The following is a 22829-nucleotide window of genomic DNA, read 5'->3' on the forward strand; positions in this document are numbered from 1 at the left end:
TTTCCTGCAGACACAACGAAAGCAGAAGTGAAAGTTGTCAAATGTGCAACAGTTTTTGGTGGTTTTATTTTATTGGCTTGTTTTTTGAGCATAATTGTCTATTTTGTCTTCACATAACTGCGTGATGAATTTAGAGGCTGCATAAATGGCTATAAGCTGAATATGGACTTTTATTTCTTTTTTTTCAGTAAATACCTGAAGCTGGAAATCAGCCAAAAAGGTCAAATTTATTACAAGGAAATCAAACCATATAAAATCCCACTGTATGAGTCTGTATATTACACCAGAGTCTTGATGCATCTCAATCATCCAGGTAAGTAAATCTCCAAAAGTTGATTCTGTTCATCTGGTCGTAGCGTTTTGTGGGAGAAACGTTTCGTCACTCATCCAGGTGACTTCTTCAGTCTCAGCTGACTGCAGGTTTCAATCTTATAAACAGGACATTTGCATAATGACTGAAACCAGCCCAGTGAAGGAACAATGGGCTGGGAGGTCAGTTCCTTAATCATAATTATGCAAATTCTCATGACCATTGATCAACAACACATACGGATTACTATTTAAGGTTTGACTCTCATCATCCACTGGAGCATAAACTGGGAGTCATCAGGACACTACAACACAGAGCGAACACCATCCCCACTGACACAGCAGCCAGGGAGGCAGAAGAACATCACATGAAGAAGGCCCTGAGTAAATGTGGTTATCCCAGCTGGACTTTTGTCAAAGCTGGAAAGGCTCCTACAGAAAGCTCCAACTGATCCAAGAGAGAAGGACAACCGCTGCCTAAACGAAAACCTGTAGTGATCCCATATGTGTCAGAAGTATCGGAGCAGTTGAGACGCATTTTTTCTAAACATCGTGTCTCTGTGGCTTTCAAACCCCAAAACACGCTGTGCCAAAAACTGGTCCACCCCAAGGATCTGCTCCCCCGACACAAACAGAGTAACATAGTGTACGCTGTTAAGTGCAGGAGGATTGCCAGGATTTATACATCGGGGAAACCAAACAACCTCTGGCGAAGCAGATGGCACAACACAGAAGAGCCACCTCGTCAGGCCAGGACTCTGCAGTCTATTTACACCTACAGGCCAGCGGACACTCTTTCAATGATGAGGATGTAACATCCTGGACAGTGAGGAACGCTGGTTTGAGGGCGGAGTCAAGGAGGCCATTTACGTGAAAGGGAAAGACCATCTCTGAATCGAGGAGGGGGCCTAAGGGTACATCTATCACCATCTTACAATGCTGTGATTGCAGCCATTCCCCAACTCTGTGAATGGGACTCATGGTTATTGATCAGAGGTTGTTGATCAATGGTCATGAGAATTTGCATAATTATGATGAAGGAACTGACCTCCCAGCCCATTGTTCCTTCAGTGGGCTGGTTTCAGTCATTATGCAAATAGAATAGAATAGAATTCAACTTTATTGTTATTGCACATGTCACAATTACAAGGCAACGAAATGAAGTTTGCATTCATCCAGAAAGTGCTTTAGCAATAAAATAGATATACCATATTTTCCGCACTATAAGGCGCACCGTTGAAGACTGGGTCTGTTTTCATACATAAGGTGTACCGTATTATAAGGTGCATTAAGACAAACAAAACAGTCAGATAACTTGACCTTTAGTAAGCTCATTCACATTTACTCTTAACACTGTTAAGCTGTAACACATTCAATATTGAAAAATACACTTACTTTTGCCAGTACATTCAACTTCCACAATTCCATCAAATTCTTTACCTTCCGTGTCTGAGTTACGGTAAACAGCTGCGCAATTTCGGTATCAACGATGCCCGGATCCCTCTCACGCCGGATTAAAAGGCATTTAAAGTGCATTCAGCAAAATAAAACAATCAGATAAGTTAAACATCATTCATCATTATCTGAATCAGTTGTTGCGGTTACTTAGCTGTTCAGTGATTATTCCAGCCTTCGTGAAAGCTCGGACGACACTTGAGACTGATACCTTAACCCAAGCATCCACGATCCATTGACAGATAACAGCGTAACTCGCTCGGCGTTGCCTCCCTGTCTTGGTGAATGTGTGTTCGCCTTCTGTCATCCAATGCTCCCACGCAGCTTGTACTTTAACTTTGAACGACCTGTTGACACCAATATCTAGTGGTTGGAGTTCTTTGGTTAATCCACCCGGAATGACAGCAAGCTCCGAATTAGTTTGCTTCATTTGGGTTTTGACAGCCTCGGTGAGATGGGCGCGCATGGAGTCGTAGATCAAAAGAGACGGAGATTTGTGGAAAAAGCCACCCGGTCTCTTGACATAAACTCAGCCACTCGCTCATCTTCTCCTCGTCCATCCAGCCCTTTGAGTTAGCCTTGACGATGACGTCGGCCGGAAACTTTTCTTTTGGCAAAGTCTTCCTCTTGAAAATGACCATGGGTGGTAGTTTCTGGCCATTAGCTTGGCAGCCCTGAACTACAGTGAAGGATGACTTCTCGTTCCCTGTGTTGCGTATAGATACCGTACTGGTCCCTGTTTTCTCGACAGTACAGTTCACGGGGATGTCAAAGTTGAGGGGGACCTCGTCCATGTTAGTGATGCGTTCTAGCTGGATCTTCTTTTCAGTGATCTTATTCTGGCAGTGCGTGCAGAAAATGGCCAACTTTTCTTTGTAATCGTTTGGCAGTTGCTGTGAGACAGTAGTTCTTGTGCGGATTGAGAGATTATGCCTTTTCATAAAACGGAAGCACCAAGAAGGTCCCCCTCGAAAGTCGTTGATCTGCATGTCAGGTGCTGCCGCTGTTGCCTTGAGTCGAATAGAGACTGTAGAGACACTTCTGCCTGCTGTTCTCTGTTCAATAACCCACTGTTCAATTTTGTCCACTAACTGCGGCCATCGCGCCTTGTTCCCTCGGAAACTCCTTTTGGTCATCTTTACTTGTTTTAGGTCATCTTCTTGCTTCCTCCACTTGCGCACCATCGACTCATTAATGCCGAATTGTCTCGCAGCTGCTCTATTTCCATTTTCTGCTGCATAACTGATTGCTCGGAGTTTAAAATCCGCTTCGTAAGCGTGTCTCTTCGCAGGTGCCATTTTGAAGTCGTTATACATACACAACACGGTAATGTTTTGTTGAAGTACAGTACGTATTACTCCGCGAGGCTCCTGGCAACAGTAACCGTAATGCTCCGAAAAGTGGCACTAAAAGTTTTTTTGAAAGATTTTTGAGCATCGTGTAGCACATAACATCAGTTCGAGGTCAGTAAGCACAAACCAAAATTCATACATAAGGCGGGGAAACCTGTAGTCAGCAGAGTCACCTGGATGAGTGACGAAACGTTTCTCCCACTGAAAATGTCCAGATGAACAGAACCCACTTTTGGAGATTACACCGGAGTATTATTGCTACATTAAGAAAATAAAAAATATTTTCGATCATTTTGAGAATAAAATTGAAATTTTAAAATTAAAGTTGAAACGTAACATGTTTGCTGTAATCTCTATGAAATGCCTTGTTAGGATGGGTCAGTGAAACAAATGTATTAACTGTATTATGATATACCACATCCTCTTTTTTTTTCTTTGTGTGCATCCCCTCTTCTGAATTTGTGTTTTTCTGTCTGAGCAGACTCAGCTTTTTCTTTTCAGCGTCCTTATACTCATCAACACACTGTATTTATCAGCTAAAAGAAACCATTTCACTCACTCAGAGGGTATAGAAGGGTCTTGAAACAACAACTGTAATCTTGAAATTTTGCCTTTATTCTCGAAATGATTAATAATATGTTTCCCTAATACTCCTTGGAAGTATATTCAGTCTGTCTGCTTTCTTTCCAGTGACTCCAAACAAGAATGTAGATAGGATTAATTATGTTCATTACAATGTAGTGAGGCTCTCTAACCTGACCAGAGACGGCATGGAGGGGTTAGCGGAGCAGGTGGGTCCGTCCTCGTTAATGGGAGTGCAGAATAGAATGGCCCTTGACATGTTGTTAGCGGAAAAGGGGGGCGTGTGTGCTATGTTTGCCGACCAGTGTTGCACCTTTATTCCAAACAATACTGCTCCAGATGGGTCGGTAACCAAGGCTCTGGAGGGCCTAAAGAGCCTTTCTGAAACTATGCATGATCACTCCGGTGTTGGTAATCCGTTAGAAGGCTGGCTGACCTCAGTGTTCGGACGGTGGAAGGGGGTCATCGCTTCGGTCATGTTTTTTTTGTTTGTTGTGGTGGGTATTATGGTTATTTGTTGTTGTCTCATCCCTTGTGCCAGAAGAATGTTCAAAAGTATGTCTGTGAGGGCAGTGGACCCTGGAGTCATTACTCCAATGTCCATGATGCCAATGATGCATGTGGAACTGAATGTGTAGGCCAAGGAGGGACACAACTGTTTGTGACCTCTGGATTCTCCAGAGGTCAACAGAGGGAATTGTAGAATAAGGAGGGGATGTTTTTCTCATTATCATTTAATATTTTAATATGGCATTATTAGTTCATTAGAAGTATATAACCAGCTTTGCATTAAGCATGAATTGAAGTTTTTGATCTTACATTATTCTTTGCATTACAGTGATGGTGATAACTTTAGTTTGATCTTTTTTACAGGTACCAGAATAATAACATGATTTTCCATTGCAGATGTAACCATGATCATTCCATACACATTGCAGTTTGTTGCTCATTCTAGAGTTGTGCTCAAGGTAATTAAAGGTTAAAAGCTACAGCCAGCGCGAGTCTGGCTGATCTATGGAGGGCAAAGGCTTTGAGCTTGGAAGGCCGCACGCGCTTACACAGCACTTATAAGATGTCATTCTTGGTGATTTTGTGCTTAGTCATGTTTTAATATGTTTTAAGTAGAAGTAGCTGATCCAGCAATATTCATTTAATATTATATACTTGATTTAGAGCAATACACACTGATGGTCTTAATAAATGAAAGAGTCCTTGTAGTTGCCATGTTGTGTCTTAGCAGGGTACAGACGGTTCCAGGAGACGGGGGGCAGTTAGCGTCTGCCCTCGGGAAGGAGACAATGTTATTCTTTGTGTTAAATAAAATTGTCAACATTGATTGTATTACACCTGTCACTACGCATGAGGGGGCGTTCTAATACCCTGATTTCATAAAACTATGGAGATGTGTTTTTTGAGATGAGATCTGAGACTGTCTGCATACAGTGTCCATCTCCCACGTGTGTGATCATTAAATCATCGTTTGACTCAACCCGACCGGACCAGTGTTGTTATTGTGGGTTTTTCCTCTGGTGTCCATCCCCAATATTCTGAACCTTAACATTTTGGGAAAGCAGACAGACTGAGCTGATGAGGAAGTGAAAAGTGCTTAAAATAAACCTTTGTCATCTTGTTGAAGTCGTGAAGCTCTCTCAGTGAGTTTGTGTCTGTCGTTCAGGATGAATGCCTTGCTGTCCATCTGTCTCTGGCTGTCTCTGATGATGTTAGTCTGCTGTGGTGAGTGAACTGGAACCAGAACATCCTTTAATCCTAATCTGCTGCAGGTTTAAGCTGTTTTACATGAAAGATGTGATGCTGATTGAGAGAATGATCACGCCTGTTCTTTTTTTGGCAGTCAGGATGTTTTCTGCATTATTTCTTATAAACTGCTGCAGCTGCTTTGAAACTTTAAATATTAAAATTGCAAATCATTTTGCTAACTGATGGATTCACGTCAACAGTCCTAAAAAAGCAAACTTGCTCCACAGAGGTCGACCAGCTGATTGATCCATCGTGACTTTACTGGACGTCAGAAGATGTTTGTTGCATTACTGCAGTTACAGTTTCATACGTTTTTAAAAAGATTGTTTAAAAAGAAATTTAGAGATCTGTTAAGAATTTGCTGGAGTAATTGTCCTGGAGACACTTGCTCTGTCAAACAACTTCATACCACTACATTAATGTCTGGTGCATGAAACCATGAACATCAAAAACTAAAAAACTAAAAAACTAAAATGCCAGGCTTGTAGAGCAGTTTGTAGGTTGTCTGGAGTTTGTTTTTAGCTCACCTTCCATCAGGTCACATGAATTTATTGTTTCTGCTTAATTTTCATCACCAGGAATCATTGAAAAGGAAAACTTACACCATGAAGACATGTATGAATTCTCAGCGAATAACTACACTTCTTATTATAACTTATCTTCTTATTATGACTACGATTACTATGGTAACTTCAGAGCACCTGCACAACACAGACACTTTATCTAGTAACACAACTGTTACTGAGCTGTACTCACAGCAGCTTCTGTGCTTTCTTGTGTCTTTCTAGATTTTTTCCCCATGAACAAGGTAAGCCATCTTTTTTCAGATGTACTGGTAAAGGACAGATTTACAACTTAAAACTGGAAAAGATTTATTTGATTATTTTGCTTTTCCTTATTTTTGTCACATACTATCATGTAATAAACACAGCTGAACTGCAAAAACACCTCCAGAAATCCTGATTACACATGTCACAAAATCAGTGTTTAACATCAGAAAATCCAAAGATTTTTTTTTGTGTTTGAGCTTAAATTTGTACTTTTTTAAACTTTAAACATTAATATTGGAAATAATTAGAAAAAAAATCCCACTTTCTTGTCTGGAGGTTTTCTGACAGATGCCCGCTGGATTCACTTCAACAATCCTAAAACTAAGCACAGCTAAGCAGAGATCAGCCATCAGTGTTTAGCTGACTTTTATTTTTCTGACGTTACTTCAAAACTACAAGTAAAGCTGGCGTGTAAGCCCGTCACTCACTTGTGGCTTTTTAGTTGGTCTAACTTTCCTGCAGACGCTTGATAAACAGAAATGAAAGTTGTTGAGTTTCTTCCCGTCTGCATGTTTGTGGTTTTGTGTCACGTACTGTACTCGTGACACTGCTGAAAATGATGCGCAAACTCATCTCCTGTGCAACATATTTCTTTTTCACAGAAACTGTAGAAAAATAGAAAAACGACAGGTTAACCAGTTCTTTCTTTTAGTTCGTACGCTGCCTCTTCGCTACTGACTAACACTTCTTCTAGTGACAATGACCTTACTTTCTCTAAACTTTACACTTTCATAGTCACACGCAACACTTTTTTGTACTGCCCAATCCCAAAAGTACATTTTACTGTATGCACGAATACCAGAGTGAACTCTCATTACAGTTTTATCTTGTTTTCATCTATTCATCAACCTGAACTGCATTTATCAACCTGCATCCTTTTCAACTAAACGTTGTTCTTGACTTGAACTGAACATTCAGTCACTTTCTCTTATTGTGCAAAACATATATTGTGGCTTTGACCCAAAAAATACCTGTATGGAAATCAAAGACTCTCGGCACAGTCTAACAACTGGATAAACTTGGGAATTAAATCTCCAGCCTAACATTGTCACACTACAAGACCTTCATCATCAGCCGCCACTGCGGTCTGTCACTTTTATAACATCCCACCCAGCTTACCTGTAGAAAAACAGAAAAACAGTCAATCAGTTCTTTCTGCGCGGGCCGTACGCTGCATCTTCACTACTGACTAACACTCGTGAAGCACCAGCTACCGATGCGTTCGAGACTGAGTGCCCCCTGCTGGCGAACAGTACAATCGACATTAACAGTGGCCTTTCCAAAAGAAAGTGTCCGTGAGCATAAAATAAAATGGGGGGGCTACGATTTTCATGTCTTTATCTTTATCATAGCGCCACATATGTGAGGACGCATGCATCCATGCGTGTAACACGTGTCTCCATAATTTGGGCGTGCATGGCTGCCAGTGGCCAGTTTAAGTTTACTCAGTATGAAAACAATAAAGTTTATGGCGTGAAATTTGAACATTTCTGCCTGTGTGTTTGTGTGTGACCTCTCTCAGGCCTCAGGGATTGGTCAGCTGAAACTGATGCTCCTGCTGGGATTGGTTGTCCATCAAATCTGGAACTGATTGTGGGTGGAGCCAAAGACAGAAGCTTTATCTGCAATGAAAGTTGTAATAAAAAAGACAAATAAAAGACTTTATTTTTGAAACTATTCGAGTGATTGTTTGTTTATTTTGAACAGCTCTGACCTGCCTTATGTTTTATTATCAGCGCTTACATCTTTCTTTAAGTTCAGTGGCCTCATCTTAAAAAAACCTGTTGGGTCCGACTCACAAAGCTGAGGCTCATTAAAAGCTGTAAGTTTTCTCTCGTTTGGAGAGTTTCCATTTAGACACTCCCTCTCTCTCTCTGTCTGTCTCAGTCAGTTTGTGTCTCTCATCCAGGATGAATGTGTTGCTCTCCGTCTCTCTCTGGCTTGCTCTGATCATGTCGTCCTGTTGTGGTGAGTGACCTATGACCTTTCACATATCTGTTTTAATTAACAGACTAAACCTGCTTTTGCACTCAAAGGTCTGATATTGATCGAAAGATTCATGAAGGTTTTATCGGCTCTCAGAAGAAGTGTGTTGCAGTCTTTCAGTTACAGGTTGAAGAGTTATTGTGAGTTTTTTGTTTGGCTTATAGACTAAAATTGCTAAACAACACTGTAATCCACGACATCTCTTTATAAACCGCTTGTGGACTCGCCCTTGAACTGAAAGCCTAAGCGACTTGCTCCATGATGCTCACGGTTGTTGACGTCTTTCTCTAAAAATATGTGGTAGAAAACCAGGTCATTTAAAGGTGCTGATCTACTTTACTTGACATGTTCTGGTTTTTACACTTAAGAGTAAAACTGGAGTGTAAGCAGCATTAAAGATAAACCTAGAAAAAAACTAATGGCAGCATAATCTATCTGCATAAAAACAAAAATGTTGTCATGAAATAAAACAACATTTCTGAACAAAAAGATGTTTTAAGTCATATTTTAGCAGGCTGTACAAAAAAGCTGCACTGATGTTAGCGCACAAAATGTGTGTATTGATGAAAATGTTCTTTGCAGTCAAGCCTCAGAAACGTTGCATCAGTGGGTTTGAGTGCAGACATGAAGAAAAGAGGAAATGAGGTGGCTAAGATGTAGCTATGTGGGTATAACATGCAAACACTGTGAAATCATCCAGCCTCGTCATACAGTGCATCCAGAAAGTATTCAGTGCTTCACAGGCCTGTCTGTGAATGTCCTTGAGGTGCTCAGACAGAGTCCAGGCTTAAACGTGAGTTAGCATCTGAAATTGGCCTGAATGCTCGCCATCCAACCTGTTAGAACTTGAGAGGTTCTGCAAAGAAGAATTCTGCCCAGCTTTTGTGAACAGGTTTCTCTTCACCATGGAAATAATTCTGTGATCATCTACCACTGTTGTCTTCCGTGGATGTCCAGGTCGTTTTGTGTTGCTGAGTTCCCCAGTGCCTTTTATCTGACTAATTAATAATTGCTGGTGGCTGATGCCCTCAGACGTTGGTGTGTTGGTGGTCCTTGTCGTCTGGGGCTGGGCGCTCATGTATGTACCGGCTCACTCCTGGTGGCGGATTGGCGGGGCCGGGCGTAAAATTTTTTTTCTTCCACAGTAATTAAATAGATTCAGCATCTTCCCTCAACAGAATTGCAGACTGCACAGATGGTACCTTCCCAAAGAAAAAAGTGCTATAGCTTAATAGGGTATATTAGAGTTAATAGTTACTATATACAGTAAAGGAATTCTATCAGTTTTACATCAGATTAAAACTTTGTAAAATTCAGATAATTATTTATTAAAAGCTCGACATTTTAAATGAGAATAAGAAAGAAAAGTATGTCTTTGTGCCCCCTTTTCCCTGTTCATGCCCTATCGGCCCCCCTGGCTAAACCATGCTAGATCCGCCCCCGCACAGTTACGTCAGCTGTAGAAAAAGATCCTGGTGTAGAAAGTAATATTAAATAAATTCTAACAACAGCTTATCAAGCTTAAACGTGCTGCTGTTGTTCAGCTGCTGGTTTCCTCTTTCTGAGAGGGACTCGTGACAGAAAAGCCGATCAGCTGATCATTAATCAATTTCATGATTGAAGTAGCAACAGGAGAGGGAGGGGGAGGCAGTCACTCCATTGTTAAGCTTAACGTGGGGATGCTTGAAAAACATTCAGACATGAACTTACACACTTGCTTTACTTCTCTGGGATAGCTCTCTCAGAGATGAAATGCTGGTTTGGAAGGACGTAGCGAGGCTCCAAATGCTCAACCAGACCGCCATCAGGTCTCGCACGCCACAGCCGCTCTGTCACATGACGCATACTCTTTCGACGTGCTATGGTTATGAGCCGAGTTACGCCATGTCACAAGTTTTGTGAGGTGTTTTTGTGATATTTAATGGATCAGATTACATTTTTTATTTCTCTCCAATATCCGATCCAGTGATGTAGGTCAGTATCGGACCGATATGTAATATCGAATCAGTCCATCTCTACTCGCCACACATTTTTGTTTTTTCCTTGAGGGTCGCAGTTTCCCCGCGTACACTGACCACATATATCCAAATAGAATTACATCTGTAATCTTGAAATTTTGCCTTTATTCTCGAAATGATTAATAATATTTTTCTTTCTTAATGTGGCCCTAATACTCCTTGGTAGTATATTCAGTCTGCATGTGAAGTTAAAGCAGACTAACAAGAAGACAAAGGTTTATTTTCAGCGCTTTTTCACTTCCTCGTCAGTTGAGTCTGATGTTTAAAGTCATGAAGCTCTTTCAGTGAGTTTGTGTCTGTCGTCCAGGATGAATGTCTTGCTGTCCATCTGTCTCTGGCTGTCTCTGATGATGTTAGTCTGCTGTGGTGAGTGAACTGGAACCAGAACATCCTTTAATCCCTCTAAAATCCAGTGTGGATTTAAGCTGTTTTACATGAAAGATGTGATGCTGATTGAGAGAACGATCACGCCTGTCCTTTTTTGGAGGGAATCAGGATGTTTTCTGCATTATTTCTTAAAATAAGATTATTTGCTAATTATTTCCAAACTTTTGGCAACACTAACTGCTGGATTCACTTCAACAGTCCTAAAAACTAAACATGCACAGTCTTCAGACGTGCTCCATGGAGGTCATCCATCAGCAGTGTTGGTCAAGTTACTTGAACATAGTAGTTAAATAATAATTATTGATTACTTCTCCAAGAAAATAATTCTGTTACTTATTTTCAGAAGTAATTAGTTACTTATTACTAGGGATGGATATCGTTTAGGTTTTATCCGATACCAGTACCAAACTGGTACTTTTGAAACGGTGCCGGTGCTTAAACGGTGCTCGAACCGGTGCTCGAACCGGTGCTCGAACCGGTGCTTAAAGAATGGAAAAAACACAAACTTTGTCCAAAACCTCTCATGTTTAACTGTTTTCCACTTTTTCTTTGGTCATTTTAGCCTTTTTGGCCAGGGTGAAGGGAGCATCTGCCATCAAACAAGAAGACAGCCGCATGTAGCTATGATGATGTTTGCTAGTTCACCTTACATGCATTAATGTAATAACGTGGTTAGCCTACTCAGCGTAAATTACACACGAACAACATTAAGCTACTCACGCAGAGAAGAACGGCTGCTGCTGCATCATCATCCTCATCATTTCTGCTACACTGGCAGGGCTAGGGGCCAGGACTCTCCTCTTCGGGTTTTTGGGGGATGTTGCTAACTCCGGGTCCGATAACAGGCAACCCACCCGCAGTAGACGTGCTCGGTGTGAGGTCTCGCAGCAAGCTATCAAATACGACGCATTTCTCGACTTTTTTAAAAACCGCTATGCGTCACCAGGTGTTTCATCGGATTCGAGGTGTTACCTCCTTTGACAGTATCACAGTATCAGCTTAAAGCACTTGTTGCTGCTGAGTTTACATCTTTTGCTGTGAAGTACAGCCAGACTTTTGACCGCTTCGCTTTGGGCATTTTTAATCTGTAGCTCTGCTCTAAAAGAACGTACGTACCTGGACCCGCCTACTATCCTCGGAAAGGTAAAATGATTGGCTAGAATCCAAAGTGTATCACAGCTCAGGAAAAAAAAAGCACCGAAATGTGCGCTGCTTTTCGGTCTGGTTACTACCGTTTATGTCAGATCCGGTGCCATCCTGTTGGGTTGCTCTTACTCTGCTCATCATAACGTCACATCAGGGTTCACTCCCACCGGTCTTGACCCCAACTGCCATCTTAACTAATTACAGGATGTTTCGTTAACATCCTGTTTTTTTAATGCAATTACATGAGAGAGATCAGTACAGGAAATTTGTTAAACAACGTCATACCACTAAATTAATATTTGGTACATTAAAACCAAAAAGTTCAATAACTGAAAAACCTGCCAGGCTTGTAGAGTTTGTTGGTTGTCTGTAGTTTGTTTTTAGCCCACTTTCAATCAGGTGACATGATTATAATGTTTCTGCTTAATCTTCATCGCCAGGAATCGTTGAAAAGGAAAACTTGCACCATGAAGAAATCGCATTCCTGCAGAATTTTTACTACAGTTATCACGGCTCCTACGGTTATTATGACTACGATAACATCCTAGAGAATAACACTGGGAATGACCACAATAACTATGGTAACTCCAGAGCACCTGCACAACACAGACACTTTATCTAGTAACACAACTGTTACTGAGCTGTACTCACAGCAGCTTCTGTGCTTTCTTGTGTCTTTCTAGAATTTGTCCCCATGAACAAGGTAAGCCATCTTTTTTCAGATGTACCGGTAAAGGACAGAATTACAACTTAAAACTGGAAAAGATTTATTTGGTTATTTTGCTTTTCCTTATTTTTGTCACATACTATCATGTAATAACTGTGGACGATCACATTAAGCACAGCTGAACTGCAAAAACACACTGAAACACCTCCAGAAATCCTGATTACACATGTCACAAAATCAGTGTTTAACATCAGAAAATCCAAAGATTTTTTTTTGTGTTTGAGCTTAAATTTGTACTTTTTAAAACTTTAAATATTAATATTGGAAATAATTAGAAAAAAAACCCGACTTTATATTCAGGAGGTTTTCTGACAGATGCCCGCTGGATTCACTTCAACAATCCTAAAACTAAGCACAGCTAAGCAGAGAGCAGCCATCAGTGTTTAGCTGACTTTTATTTTTCCGACGTTACTTCAAAACTACTTCAAAACTACAAGTAAAGCTGGCGTGTAAGCCCGTCACTTACTTGTGGCTTTTTAGTTGGTCTAACTTTCCTGCAGACGCTTGATAAACAGTTTCTGTCCCGTCTGCATGTTTGTGGTTTTGTGTCACGTATGTGAGGAACACCTGAACTCAAACACAAGCCTGTGAGCTTGTTGTAGAACGATGATGTGGAGCACCTTTGAGCTTTTATCATCTCAATGTGGTGAAAATATCTGAGTGATGTTCGCTTCATTGAATCTGTGCTGTGAGGAATAAAGGAAGCTTTAAATAAGGATTCTGATGTGGTACCAGCACGCCATCTGTAACAAACTAATCACTTATGTTGATGACAACAACTTATTTTTATCTGATGACAGAATTTTAATGACATTACAATTCATGAATGTTGGCAGCATCACCCACAAAAGAAGCGTCATCGGAAAATTCCAGCATTTTTAACCTTTGAGTTTGGGCGTGCATGGCTGCCAGTGGCCAGTTTAAGTTTACTCAGTATAAAAACAATAAAGTTTATGGCGTGAAATTTGTGCCAGAAGAACATTTATGCATGTGTGTTTGTGTCACATCAGTCAAATAACTATTTGACCTCTGTGTGACCTCTCTCAGGCCTCAGGGATTGGTCACATGAAACTGCTGCTCCTGCTGGGATTGGCTGTCCTTCTGATCTGGAACTGACTGTGGGCGGAGCCAAAGACAGAAGCTTTATCTGCACAAGTTGTAATAAAAAATAAAAAATAAAAGACTTAATTTTTGAAACTATTTCATTCATGGAGTGATTGTGTTTATTATTTTTGGCCACAACCGTCTGCGTCCCTGCACTATGGACCACCTTGAAGTTAAAAGGCTGCAAAGCCAGATTCCACCGGGTGATCTGGGTGTTGGGATCATTTATGTTGTGGGGCCACTGTAGCGAGGTGTTTTCTGAGCAGAGGGTGAATGAGTGTCCCAGGAGGTAATAATGCAGGAAATCACCACGTGTCAGATTGCCAGAAACTCCTTCTCTACAATGTTGTACCTCATTATTTGGTCGTTCAATTTTCAGCTCATGTACGGCCGACCACCCTTACCTGTTAGGACAAAACTGCCCCCAGCCCTCTGTTCGAGGTGTCCGTCTGCAGGACGTTAGGCGTGTGGAGAAGCGGCTCCCTAAACAGAGACTTTTTCACCTTCACAAATGCTGCCTGGCACTGCTCCGTCAACTAGACTAGATCTGGGGCATCATTCTGGGCTGGTTAGGTCCTCAAACCCGGGCATGAACCAGCAAAAATAATCAGCCAGCCCCAGGAATCTTCTTACCTCTGTCATAAACATGTTTGAACATGGGGTAACAAAATACTGTTTTGCATCTAATCAGAAGTGCAAGAGTAGTAAGTGCATTAAGAGCAATTATATAGATGTACTATGGGCAAATGTATGTATATGCTGGTATATGCAGATATGGGTAATATAAATGGCTGAATAATTATAAACAGATTATGTGCAGAAAGACCAAACATACAGATTTTTGGTCTTGGAGTGCAGACATGATGCAATTACTGCTGTTTTCTCCACCTGTGGACGCACCTGCCCCAAGTGCTACCCCACATACTGTACCTCCCTCCGTCCAACTGCATACTTCTTTCGGTTGAATACAGTGTCACGAAAAATTGAGCTGTGCCTAACCGGTCCAGGAGCTCGTCCACCCGGGGCATGGGATACACATCAACTTCGTTCACCTTGTGGTAGACACAGAATCTTTCTTCACAACCAGAACTATGGGGCTACACCTCACCCTGTGCGATTCTTTTATCACTCCCGTTTTCAGCATTTTAGTCAATTCTTTCAAAACAATTAGTCTCTTATGTTCATGTAGGGCCGTGAACGTACCGTCACACCAGGCTGCGTTTCAAAACGATGCTCTATGAGAGTCGTACTGCAGCAACATCTGCTCTCTGTGTGAGATGGTTATCAAAATAGATATGTGCAATTTGGCACCTCTGGCCCCAACTTATCTTTCTTAAACCATCCTCACCAGAGAAGCAGGTTCAGCTTCTCTCCACGCTTTAAGGAGGTTGTGCGACCATATCACTTCATAGTCCATAGAGCTGCTCACGGTAACTTTCTTTCACTGCACCCGCCTGCACGGAGAAAGATGCAAAAAGCTGTTGTGAAAGGTTCAGTCCTGTACCGTGTTGAGTTAATGTATTCCGTGAAGAATATACCGGCTGGTTTTTTATGTGGTAGAAATCTGCTGCGAATTATTGTGGTGAACTACATGTTTGCAATAATTCAAATGGTTTGGGTTCATGTCGATGTGTTTTTGGGCAATTTAAATGTGTGAATACACTCAAATCTCTTTTCTCCTTTAAGTCATTGTCAGTGTCTCATTTTGAGTGGAGGGTTTTTCTTCTCTAAGTTGAGTTACCACTACGATCCTGACTGAACCCAACAAGAGTAGATTCCACATATTTGGTTTTTATTCGACTTTAGATGACAGATTACTGCGTATTTGATCAATTCAGATTACTCAGTTAAAAAGGGTGACAAAAGCAATGCAGTCCACTGAAATGGCCCAATGAAGCCCATGCATATGCACTCAAACGGCAGTAGGCACAAAGGTGCATTTGGGATGGCCGGCTGGTTAACCAGCTGACACTCCGGGCAGGATGCGCACCATCGGCACACAAGTAGTCCCTTAACTTTAAAGGACATGAAGTTGTTGCTCTTACGTTCATAAAGAATGGTGTGGATGCTGTTCAACATTTTTTTAACCTCAGGTTTTCTTTTTCCATTTCACTAGCAGGCACTACTTCCTTGATAACGATGGGAAATGAGGAATGAGGAAGTGTGATTAGTAGGGATGGGTATCAAAACCCGGTTCTTGTTGAGAACCGGTTCCCACTGTTTCACTTCCTTGGAATTGTTTGCCATTTTTGCAAACGATTCCCTTATCAATTCCAGTCGCCCCGAATGACGTCACCACGTTGCGGAGCGTCATTTACCTGGCAGGAAACACGGCGCCTAAGCGGCTCAAACGCTCAAAAGTTTGGTTATACTTTATGAGAACAGATGACAACAGGGCAACTTGCAATACTTGCAAAGTAGATGTTTCATTTAAGGGAGGAAACACTACGAATATGCAAAAGCATTTGCTCACAAAACACGCGATGACCTTAAATGAATGTTGTGTTTTTAATTCCGCTCCGGACTCGTGAATCTCAATCCAGCAGCAGCGGTAACGTTTGCACGTCCTCTCCCGTTAATGCGGCAGGTAAATAATCAACTAACAGTGCATATTATGTTAGCGCGATCTGCCTTATTACAAAACCATTACTGTGCATTTAGTGACCATGATGAGACAGAGTCTGGCTCAGATGCTGGCAGTTCTCGCTGCAGTCTACCGGTAGCGTCTCCTTTCAGGCCAGGATAGACGAATGTCACCGAGCAGAGACTCAGTTTGTGGTCAAAGGTTTGCACCCATTTGCCACAGCAGATGATTTTCAGTAAGTGAATGTGTTTAATTGTAGGCAGGGACATTACTGGATATTCTTGTGTAATTGCTACAGAATGATTTATGTTATACTTTGTTATTGCTACAGAAGAATATTTATTTTATTATTTTACATTTACAATGTTTTTTCCCGGGGACCCTGTGACGCCCCATTGAAGAGCCGCAGGCTGGATCTCTTAAGATCTCACTGCTGGGTTTGTAAGGCCATGTTACTCCTAAATTTCTATCTTGTTCAAAGAGAAGATATAAAACAAAGTTCTGAGCTAATCGACCTTAGTGTTCTCCTTTTTAAAAAGAATCGATGAAGAATCGAATCGTTAAACAGAATCGAAAATGGAATCTGAATCGTGAAAATCTTATCAATTTTTTTGCACATGTCGAGGAGCGTGTCAGGCTACATTTCACTGTGTGTTATACTTGTATAACTATGCATGTGACAAATAAAGAACCTTGAACCTTGAACCTTGAATCAATACCCATCCCTAGTGATTAGTGCTGCAGTTTGGGGAAGGGCTTGAAGGGGACTGGCGACGGCTCTCGGGCCGGGCGGATCCCCCTGTACTAACGAGAAATAAAGGGAGGAAAGGAAGGGAGGAGAGGAGAGGAGAAGAGAGGAAAGAAAAAGGGGGGGGGCAGGGGGCATGAAAATGAGAACAGCGGGTGTTGGAGAAGGGGTTTTTCTAGCCTGAGGCCAGACAGGGCGTGAACGAGGAGTGGTCCCGCTCCTGAAATTCAGGTGATATCTCCACTTCTTGAATGTTTGTGTGGAACACAGACATGAGTGAGTGCATGTGCCAGAGGTAGATCTCACTGAAGTCATCTTCAAAAAACTTCTTGATCACTATGGGTGAAAATATCTGTATCATCCTCTCAATGCCTTGGAGCAAAGCTGTGAGAAAGCATTGTTCTGTTTTCAATATCAACAAATTCACAGAACTTCAGGTTCTCAGTGCGCACTGTGTCAATGTGGAAGTACTGAAACGGAAAGAACTATGGTGTTCCTTGATGTTATCTCTTTCTATCGACACCGATAACTGTTTGCCTTTCCTGGACTATGCCGTGCACGTTGAAGAGAACGGCAACCTCAACATTGAAGTTTACCAGAAGCCTCCTCCACAGGACAAGACTCAGCTGTCCATCTGCATCTAAAGGTCAAAGGTCACTCTTTGAGGATGCCAATGTTCACATTTTGGACAGAGAGGACAGATGGTTTGGAAGAGGAGTGAAAGAAGCATCTATGTCCACTGTTAGCGACCATCTTTGAACAGAGGCGGGGTTTACGACACCAACTCTCTGCCATCTATAATCCAGTTTTGAGATCCCTTCCCAGACGCCTTAACGCCCACTCACATCCTGGGCCAAATGACCTCAGGAAATCACATGATAAGGTGGGGCCAGGTTTCACAATGAGCTCACCTGAAGCCCTGGCTGATTGTGACCCACACCCAGTTTCACACCTCGGCTTATGTGGGATCTGGGACTCTCCACCATTTGACCTTAGAACTGAAGAAGCTTCTCGGATGAGAGGTGAAACGTCTTCAAGCAACTTAAAGAAGTCCAGACGCTTTTCTTTCCAAGCTCCTTAGACTTTCTATGACAATGTTTGTATACTTATTAAAGGTATCATTTTTGGGCATGTCAAGTGTACACCACTTTGTTTCAGCTGGGAGTTGTTCTGAAAGTGCCATAAATTCCTTGCTTGCTTACGTTATGCAAATGTACTGTTGTTGAGATTGGGAAACTCTGCAGTCAGCTGAGACTGAAGAAGTCACTTGGATGAGTGACGAAACGTTTCTCCCACTGAAAACGTCCAGATGAACGGGATCAACTTTTTGGCACTTACTTCTAAAGTTCATTACTTGCTTCTTTCACGTCGCTCCTCCAGGCCCTTAAACTTTTTTTCTTTAACTTACGTGGCCTCATCTAAAAAAAAGAAAACCTGATGGGCCTGACTCACAAAGCTGAGGTTATTAAAGGCTGCAAGTTCTGTCTCGTTTGGAGAGTTTCTATTTGAACACTCCCCGCGCTCTCTCTCTTTCAGTCAGTTTGTGTCTCTCGTCCAGGATGAATGTGTTGCTCTCCATCTCTCTCTGGCTTGCTCTGATCATGTTGTCCTGTTGTGGTGAGTGACCTATGACCTTTCACATATCTGTTTTAATTAACAGACTAAACCTGCTTTTGCACTCAAAGGTCTGATATTGATCGAAAGATTCATGAAGAAGTGTGTTGCAGTCTTTCAGTTACAGGTTGAAGAGTTATTGTGAGTTTTTTGTTTGGCTTATAGACTAAAATTGCTAAACAACACTGTAATCCACGACATCTCTTTATAAACCGCTTGTGGACTCGCCCTTGAACTGAAAGCCTAAGCGACTTGCTCCATGATGCTCACGGTTGTTGACGTCTTTCTCTAAAAATATGTGGTAGAAAACCAGGTCATTTAAAGGTGCTGATCTACTTTACTTGACATGTCGTTGGCATTAAGGATAAAATTTGTTAAAAAACAACAACAAACAAACAAACAAACAAAAAATCTAATGACAGCATCATCTATCTGCATTAAAACTAAATTGTTGTCATGAAATAAAAAAACACTTCTGAACAAAAAGTCATATTTTAGCAGGCTGTACAAAAAAGCTGCAAAAAAAAAAAGCTGCACTGCAAAATGTGTGTATGAGTGTATTCATGGAACTAAGTGTTCTTCTTTGTAGTCAAGCCTCAGAAACGTTGCATCTGTGGGTTTGGATTTAGAGTGCAGACATGAAGAAAACAGGAAATAAGGTGGCTAAGATGTAGCTATGTGGGTATAACATGCAAACACTGTGAAATCATCCAGCCTCGTCATACAGTGCATCCAGAAAGTATTCAGTGCTTCACAGGCCCATCTGTGAATGTCCTTGAGGTGCTCAGAGTCCAGGCTTAAACATGAGTTAGCATCTGAAATTGGCCTGCAGGAATGCTCGCCATCCAACCTGTTAGAACTCGAGAGGTTCTGCAAAGAAGAATGCTGCCCCAAACTGCCATGTGTCAACTTTTGAGATGAAAAATGAATTTAATATTTTTGAAATAAGACTTCAACATAACAACACGCATGAATATATATTGCAGCAGGTAAAATAAGTGTTGAACTCTAAATGGTGCTACTGACATGAAATTCTCACCAGATGTTGGTAACAACCAATCCACACAAGCAAAGAAATAAAACCATTAGATGTACATGAGTCATGTGCAATGATGAGAAATGAGACGGGGAAAAAGTATTGGACACTTGAAACATGAAACATGACACCAGCTGAAATCTATCTGTAATTAGAAACAGACCTATAAAGTAATTAATCAATCTGATCAATCACCAGTGACCACTGATCAGTTACCATTGATCATTGATCAACAGCTACTGATCAATGGTCATGAGTCCCATTCACAGAGAGGTGGGGAACGGCTGCAATCACAGCATTGTAAGATGGTGACAGATGGACCCTTAGGCCCCCTCCTCGATTCAGAGGTGGTCTTTCCCTTTTCACGTAAATGGCCTCCTTGACTCCGCCCTCAAACCAGCGTTCCTCCCTGTCCAGGATGTTACATCCTCCTGGCACTTAACAGCGTAAGCTATGTTACTCTGTTTGCAATTTTTCCACAGTGTGTTTTGGGGTTTAAAAGCCACGGAGACGCGATGTTTAGAAAAAAGGCGTCTCAGCTGTTCCAATACTCCGGACACATAAGGCATCACTACAGGTTTTTGCTTAGGCAGCAGTTGTCCTCCTCTCCTGGATCGCCTGGAGCTTTCTTTAAGTGCCCTCCCAGCTTTGACAAACGTCCACAGAATGATTTCCTTGTTTAACAAAACTCCTTCACAACATCTAACTGAGCGAAGAACACTTTCAGAGGCACATGACTGTCAAAATCTGCACTCAGAAGGCAACTTCTGTGCTTGTTTGTGCTTTGGTATGAACCTTCCAGATCCCTCAGGTCATCTGGATCCGGTCTTTTATCAGTTCCCAGAGTCAGAACCAGACACGGAGAAGCTGCATTCAGCTTTTATGCTCCTTATATCTGGAACAAACTCCCAGAAAGCCTCAGATCAGCTGAAACACTCAGTTTATTTAAATCCAGGTTGAAGACTCACCTGTTCTCAGCTGCATTTGAATAAAGCACCAAATCCACACTTTAAGCTTAAATTTCAAAACTTACATTTAACTACTGATTTTATCTGTTTTGATTTTATATACAGATATATATATACAGGTTTGTTTGTTTGTTTGTTTGTTTGTTTGTTTGTTTGTTTGTTTGTTTGTTTGTTTGTTTGTTTGTTTGTTTTAATCAATTTTTAATCATTGTTTTTGTTTCTAATATATCTGTAAAGCACTTTGAATCACCTTGTTGTTGAATTGTGCTATACAAATAAACTTGCCTTGCCTTTGGTTATAGCATCGTCCCATCAGGTCATTTTATTGTTTCTATTTAATTCTCATCACCAGGCAACAGTGAGAAGGCGGGCTCTCCCAATACAAGAATGACTGACCCGGAGAATAACACTACAGACTATGACTACAGTAACTACGGTAACTTCAGAGCACCTGCACAACACAGACACTTTGTTTAGTAACACAAGTATTTCTGAGCTGTACTCACAGCAGCTTCTGTGCTTTCTTGTGTCTTTCTAGATAATGAGCTCGGCCTCATGAACGAGGTGAGTCATCTTTTTTTTCAGACGTATTGGTGAAGGACAAATTTGCAATATTTAACTTAAAGCTTCCTTTCCTTGTTTTGTCACATACTGTATGTCATGTAATAACGATCAAATTAAACACAGCCAAACTGTACGTGTGTTTAACATCAGAAAACCCAGATTTTTTTATGTTTGAGCTTAAATTTGTATTTTCTAAACTTCAAATGTTAATATTGGAAATAATTAGTAAAAAAAAAAAAAAATCCGACTTTATATTCAGGAGGTTTTAATTTCTGACAGTTTACTTCAACTTTGACTTCAACAATCCTAAAACTAAGCACAGCTAAGCAGAGGTCAGCCATCAGTGTTTAGTCGTGTTCCTCAGTGTTTTTAATGACATTACAATCCATGAATGTTGGCAGCATCACCCACAAAAGAAGCGTCATCAGAAAATTCCAGCATTTTTAACCTTTGAGTTTGGGCGTGCATGGCTGCCAGTGGCCAGTTTAAGTTTACTCAGTATAAAAACAATAAAGTTTATGGCGTGAAATTTGTGCCAGAAGAACATTTCTGCATATGTGTTTGTGTCACATCAGTCAAATAACTATTTGACCTCTGTGTGACCTCTCTCAGGCTTCAGGGATTGGTCAGATGAAACTGCTGCCTCTGCTGGGATTGGCTGTCCTTCAAATCTGGAACTGACTGTGGGCGGAGCAACGACAGAGATCAAAGTGATGATAAGACGGTCATCAGTGAAACACTGTGTGAAAATGCAACAAAAAACGACATTAGCTTGCTATCTGGGATGAAAACTGTAATAAAACGTGGAGAAAATAAAAGCTTTGACGTTTTGATTTGTGAAGTGATTGTTTGTGCGTTTTGGATCAGCTCTGACCTGAATTATGTTAGCGTGCCTAATAATTATCAACACTTACTTCTCAACTTCTTTTAAAATATTTTGCATAACCAGGTGAATTAAAGCTCGATCGAGTGTCTTTCTGCTGTACATCCTTCAGATGTTAGACTTAGCAGTAAAATTAAAGCGTTATTTAAAAGGCCGTAAAACCACAGCCAGTCTTCTTTTCCTGCAGTGACAAACGAAGCAGAAATGAAAGTTGTTGGATGCGCCGTGCTGTGTCCGTGTTGGCCGTCAGAACTGAAAGGAACAAAAACACTGCAAGCTTAACTGTAGGAAAAAGGAAAGAGCAGCCTGACAGCTGTCAGTCTGTCCAGCCTCATGTTAGAAATCATCATTGCTCTTCACAGGTGATATTTTCTGAAAACTGAACTTCCTCCAGCCGTCAAATGTTGTTGTTGTTTTTTACGGTTGCTTTATGAAGCTAATTTGTAACCATGTTTTATGGTTGTACAAATCTGCTTCATGGACACTCGTTGCTGAAATATTTGTTTTATTTTATGAAGAAAATACAATTTTCTATTAAAGTCGTGCCATAAATCAAACATTTCTAACCAAGAAAATATATTCACCTTTTAATTAATAAAATATAAGTACAGGGTAAGTGTCAGAGACCAACCAGAGGCCAGAACTCCACAAGCAAGAAGCTCTGTACAGAGTTATGAGCATCTAAGAGTAAGTGAGTAAAACACAGCAGAGCTCCTGCAGCAGGCTCAGCTCAGCACCACAGAGACTCTGGATGGTTCAAGCTCAGACATGTTCAAAT

At 41.2% G+C, this 22829-nt stretch overlaps 3 long non-coding RNA genes across 4 annotated transcripts; all 3 read left to right on the forward strand.

Moving 5' to 3' along the window:
* The first annotated feature begins 5262 nt into the window (after window positions 1–5262).
* On the forward strand, window positions 5263–7960 carry LOC145431994 (uncharacterized). Its single transcript, XR_013912334.1, has 4 exons — window positions 5263–5432; window positions 6035–6142; window positions 6245–6264; window positions 7809–7960. It is a non-coding gene; the product is annotated as an uncharacterized LOC145431994 (long non-coding RNA).
* A 158-nt stretch (window positions 7961–8118) lies between these two features.
* LOC145431993 (uncharacterized) lies at window positions 8119–13750 on the forward strand. 2 transcript variants are annotated; one of them, XR_013912332.1, is made up of 4 exons: window positions 8119–8254; window positions 12264–12404; window positions 12507–12526; window positions 13598–13750. It is a non-coding gene; the product is annotated as an uncharacterized LOC145431993 (long non-coding RNA). The 2 variants fall into 2 exon arrangements; XR_013912333.1 differs by lacking the exon at window positions 8119–8254 and adding an exon at window positions 10571–10656.
* A 4449-nt stretch (window positions 13751–18199) lies between these two features.
* Window positions 18200–21998, forward strand: LOC145431996 (uncharacterized). Its single transcript, XR_013912336.1, has 4 exons — window positions 18200–18603; window positions 20957–21040; window positions 21143–21168; window positions 21781–21998. It is a non-coding gene; the product is annotated as an uncharacterized LOC145431996 (long non-coding RNA).
* Window positions 21999–22829: the final 831 nt, after the last annotated feature.

The sequence above is a fragment of the Astatotilapia calliptera genome, chromosome 11 (genome assembly GCF_964374335.1).
Source record: "Astatotilapia calliptera chromosome 11, fAstCal68.1, whole genome shotgun sequence".
NCBI lineage: Eukaryota > Metazoa > Chordata > Actinopteri > Cichliformes > Cichlidae > Astatotilapia > Astatotilapia calliptera.